The sequence below is a fragment of the Elephantulus edwardii genome, unplaced genomic scaffold, assembly GCF_000299155.1.
Source record: "Elephantulus edwardii isolate Elephantulus edwardi_28Jun2011 unplaced genomic scaffold, EleEdw1.0 scaffold00469, whole genome shotgun sequence".
In the NCBI taxonomy this organism is placed as follows: domain Eukaryota; kingdom Metazoa; phylum Chordata; class Mammalia; order Macroscelidea; family Macroscelididae; genus Elephantulus; species Elephantulus edwardii.
In genome coordinates this window covers 150528-155936 of record NW_006400219.1, presented here as the reverse complement: position 1 = coordinate 155936, position 5409 = coordinate 150528, and the positions used below count along the sequence as shown (strand labels likewise).

The following is a 5409-nucleotide window of genomic DNA, read 5'->3' as shown; positions in this document are numbered from 1 at the left end:
TGAAACATCTCACCTCCTTGGGACATGTTGTCAATAGGAACAGTCCCTGGAAGAAAACATCAGACTGAGAGGTTAGAAGGGCAGATAAAGAAGGAAGCTTTTCAATAAGAGGTACAAAGATAAGATTTCAATCTGTCTTTATAGTCACTATAAGTCATATGAGACTTGATGGTACATAGTAACAACTACAATGTCTAGTTCAAGACTCATTATACACATAAATAAATTTTTGCTCCACTCTTAAAGATTTAATTATTTCATTTAATTAAAAGAAATTCAATTTGTTTTAATGTGAATGTATAGAATGCAAATTGTTGATGTTATATATTTAATGCATTAATTACATGTTGACAAATAATACTTAATCAGGATAATTTTTTGTCTTTATGTCTAACACATGGAACAAATGAAAAGTTGGCAAATCTGAAGAAGCTAGAAAAGGATGAAAATCAAGCTAATAAAAAAAATTTATCTACAGAGGTTCCACTTCTGAGATCCCGAGGTTGATCTTCCTGGTACTTGGGCCTGGGCACTCAGTGGTCTAGTCCGTGCTGGGGTGAGTTGCTTGGAGGCAGGCAGCTGTGGCCTTTACTGTGACTCCCCCCAGCATGAATAGATAGTGCTCCCCAGGTGCAGATAGACACATGCTTTGCTTCTGAGATCTATCTGTGCTGTGGTCACTCTATATGAGTATGCAAGCCACGACTCTCCTGGACCCCAGGCGTTTGATGTCGTACTCTCTTACCTAGTCAACAACTGTGGAAATCCACACTCCTGGACACATGCTTATAGCTGGGAGAGTCAGACCATCATGCAACATGCTCAACAGCCAGTAACATCTCTTTTGAGGCTGACCCTGGTGATATCATTTTCACTAATGGTATTACTGAATCCAACAACATAGTGATTAAGGGGGTGGCTAGATTCTATAAGTCATGGGGAAAGTACTTGATCATCACTCAGACTGAACAGACATGTATGTTAGACTCCTGTCGCTCACTAGAAGATGAAGGTTTTTCTGTCACCTACCTTCCAATGCAGACGCGTGGGATAATTGACCTAAAGGAACTAGAGGCAGCCATCCAGCCAGATACCAGCCTGCTCTCAGTCATGACTGAACAATGAAACAGGAGTGAAGCAACCCACTGCTGAAATAGGTGGGTTTGTAATTGCAGAAAGATCTGTTTCCGCATAAAGGCAACTTAAGCAGTTGGGAAAAATTTCAAGTCAACTACATGAGAGTTTGATCCCATGAGCATCATTGGTCATGAACTACATGACCTAAAAGTTGTTGATGCTATCTACATTAGCTGCCAGCCCCTGTGCACATGGAGGCCCAGCAGAGTGCAGGAGGCCAGGAGCGGGGCATGGGGTCCGTATCCTTCGTGGTGGAGCTGGAGGTTGCGTGTAAGGTGGCATCACAAGAGATGGAGTATGACCATAAGTGAATCTCAGAGTTGGCAGAACAACTGATAGAAAAAAAATAATGAAAAGCTTTCCAGATACAGTAATGAATGGGGTCCTGAGAACCATTATTAAAACCGTATCAACCTCTCCTTTGTCTATGTGGAAGGGGAGAATCTGTTGATGGCCCTCAAAGATGTTGCCTTATTCTCAAGGAGTGCATGTCTGCTTCCCTGGGATCCTCTTAGATCCTTAAAGCCATTGGGACTGACAAAGATTTGTCTCATTCTTCCATCAGGTTTCTCATTGGCTACTTCACTACAGAGTAAGACTACACAGAGGAAATGTATATCAAGCAGTGAAATGTCTCTGGGAGCTAGTACAAGATGGAATTGATCTTAAGAGCAACAAGTGACCAAACACTAGAAGAGTAAGATGGACTTGGCCTCTCCTGTTTCACTGACCAATGAACACCAGGAACTTGTTACATCCAGAGGCTGTTGCATACTCAAGTCAGTATTGCTATAGTTCACTTGGTTTTAGTATCAGCTCACCTCCAAGATGGAAACAGAACATTTTTTCCTCAGCCTCAGTTTTGATGAGATGTATTTTCCCATTTCTCTCTAAGAGTCTTCCAGGGGGTTATAGTGAATAGGCATTCTCATTGGGAAGCAGTAGAAACATTTGGTATGATATTGCTGCTGGGCTTGTTAGTTTTCTTGATAAGTCAGAAGAACTCGAAGGCAGCTTTTTAGATCCCAGTCCTCTCCATGGACGTTTGACGTATCAATTTCTTCTATTCACCCAGATAGGCTCTTTAAGAAACATATGTAATCAATGAGGATTTAACATGCTTTGTGTTACCAAAGACCATCTCTTTATAATGACTGTTGACTGATCAAGTTACTTAGATGGCTTGTCTTTTATTACATTGTCATCCTCTGCCCTTTGTTTTTACCTAACAAAGCTCTATTACCTAATAGAGTCTATATAATGATATCCATAATTAAAATACTTTCTTTTTCAATCCTTAAAAGTTATTAATTTCCAGATTGGAGAAATAAATTCATTTTCTTCTAAAAGAGAAAATTATCTATAAAGTGCATTATGATAATTAGCACACAAGTAAATTATTACTATTTTTAAATAACTTTGTTGTTCATATGTGCCGTCAAGTCGCTGGCGACTCATAGCGACCCTATGTGCAACAGCCCTAAACTCTGCTCTGTCCTGTGCCAATCACACTGTCTCTGAAACTCCCATCCCAATTATCCCAGTCACTGAATCAATCCACTTCATAGAGGGCCTTCCTCTCCTGCACTGTCCCTCCACCCTTCCAAGCATGGTGTCCCTCTCTAAGGACCGGTCCCTCCTCACAACATGTCCAAAGTATGTTAGACGAAGCCTCAGAATCCTTGCCTCCAAGGGGCCGCCCGGTTTAACCCTTTCCAGGACAAATCTGTTTGTTTTCCTAGCAGTCCATGGTATTCTCAATACTATTCTCCAGCACTACAGCTCAAGGGCATCAATTCTCCTTCTATCCTCCGTGGTCATTGCCCAACTCTCTGATGCATAACAAGTGATTGCGAAGACCATGGCCTGTATCAGACACACCTTAGTCTCCAGAGACACACCATTGCTCTTCAGTACTTTGGAGAGGTCCCTAAGAGCAGACTTTAGTATACCAATAATAATACTAACAATTATTGTTGTTATGTGGCATCAAGTTGCTTGCTACTGATAGCGGGCCAATGAACAATAGCTCTGAAGCCTTCTCTGTCCTGAGCCAGTCTCACTGACTCACACACACCTACCTCCATTGCCCCACTTACTGTCTCAATTCCTCTCTTCTGGGATCTTCCTCTCCTTCGCTGTCCCCCCACCTTTCCATGCCCAATGTTCTCCAATGACCAGTCCTTCCTGTCCACATGCCAAAAGTATGTGAGATACAGCTTCAAAATTGTAGCCTCTGTGGTGAAACTTGGTTTCACCTTCTCTAAGACAGACCTTTTTTTTTTTTTTTATGGCAGTCCATGGCATTTTCAAGTTTTCTCCAGTATCACAACTCAAAGGCATCAATTTTTTTCTCTAATAATAACAATATTTCTATGTAGAAGAGAGAATTTCATAAAATTGTTAATGTTACTTTGAGGTTTACTGGGTGCTCTGATGGCATAGTTTGTCAGGAGTTTCACTCCTAACCCAAAGTTCACACCTGTCTATTGGTTGGAATCCACCAATATCTTTGAGGGAAGAAAGATGGGCAATCTCTTCCCTTGCTATTTACAACTTTCCGAAACTCACTGAGGGGTTTACTTTGATTCTACTGTAATGAGTTGTGTCAGGGACACTCATAGTGATACTATGCTGTTGTCATTGATTGCCTTTGAGTCAAGCATGACTCATAGTGACCCTATGAACAAAAGGCCTGAAGCCCCTCTATAACTATCAACATTTCTCAAAGTTTGTAGAGTTTCTGGAGGCAAGTTGTTATACCCAACAGAAATAAACAGTCTCTGCAGTGCTTAGACCACAGGGTTATCTAAGGATCAATTAAGACCCACCTATACACAGCAACAACTGTGTTTCCTTGAAATTAAACACGTCTTTAAAAAGGTAAAAGGTTGGTGAAAGAAACAATAACTTAAATGAGATGAACTTAAATAGTGATTAAAACAATAGGCTTAAGCATAACAACAACTATCCTGTAGCGAACAGTCTCACATAAGTGTCTTCATTTGTTCAAAGTGGTAGAAACATGTGAAAATGCTCCAGAAAGTCAAAGATTTGGTCATATATATGTGAATCTATTCACTATGAATTATTGCTTTAGCACAAGCAAGCCCATGTCCACCTTAATTCCTTAATAGATCATTCTTTTCAGGGACTAAAAATTTTTTTTAAAGGGGCTTTGATTTTTGGAGGACAGCGCTGTGAAATTGGGAGAAAGTCAGATGACAGCTATAATTCACTCACTCACTCATTGCTGTCAAGTCGGAATTGACTCAAAACTTCTCCTCTCTTTTGTTTTCAAAGGCTTTAAAGTGCATGGGAGGAGATTGCCTGTCATTCTCCAGCGGATAGAGTTGAACCATATGCCTTTGGATTGACAGGCAGTGTGTTTCCTACTCACTAGGCCACACGAGTTCCCTGACAGCTATAAATAGAAGGAGGACGTTTGATGGGTTGAAAATGTGAAACTGTTCACTATAGATTAGGAAGCCTAAGAAAACCAATGCTTACTTTGAAAGGAACATGGAGGTTAGAGGGAGGCTGACAAAAGTGTTGGCAGAGAGAAGGGGGGGGCTGCAGATGCCAGAGAAGGGAGAAATTATTCACTCACATCCCATTCACAATAAGATAGCACACAGAAGCAGTTGATTGACCATCACAGTTGCTGAAGCAGCAGTAGAGGGAGTTTACACTGTAACTTTTGTGAAAGGAGTAGCAAAGCTACCTTATGTTTGTGCCCCAGGGGCTGGAAGTGGGAAAGATGGTATATGTATGGACTCTAGTACTTGAAGAAAATCAACTTACCAAGTTCAGTGCTTCACCAGATAGAGAAAAACTACAAGTCTATCAGTAATGATATAAAATCTCTAAACAAGAGTTACCCAGAAACTTCCTTTCCTAGAGCCCTTCCAACATTCATTGAAATTTAATTTTCTACTTTACTCAATAATCTTTACTTAACCCAAATGTGTATTCTTGAGTACATACTCCAGTTTCTTGAATGAAACCCAAGTAACATAGAAAAACAGATAGATTTATAGATAGACAAATAGATAAGAAAAATAGAGACATAATGGATGGATAGATAGGGAGAGTAGGATAGAGAGAACATGAAAAGAGAGAAAAGAAAGTGTATAAAGAAATAAATTTCAGCTGACTCACACAATTAAATGGATGAAAGCTCACTCTCACTGTATCCACCTGCAGAAGAAAAGAACTCAATGGAACATAGGAGCCAAAAACGCTCAACTAACCGCCAAGAAACTTTGTAGT

General features: G+C 40.3%; 1 pseudogene; it reads left to right on the top strand.

The window, feature by feature from the left end:
- The first annotated feature begins 657 nt into the window (after window positions 1-657).
- LOC102855915 lies at window positions 658-1819 on the top strand (annotated as a pseudogene).
- Window positions 1820-5409: the final 3590 nt, after the last annotated feature.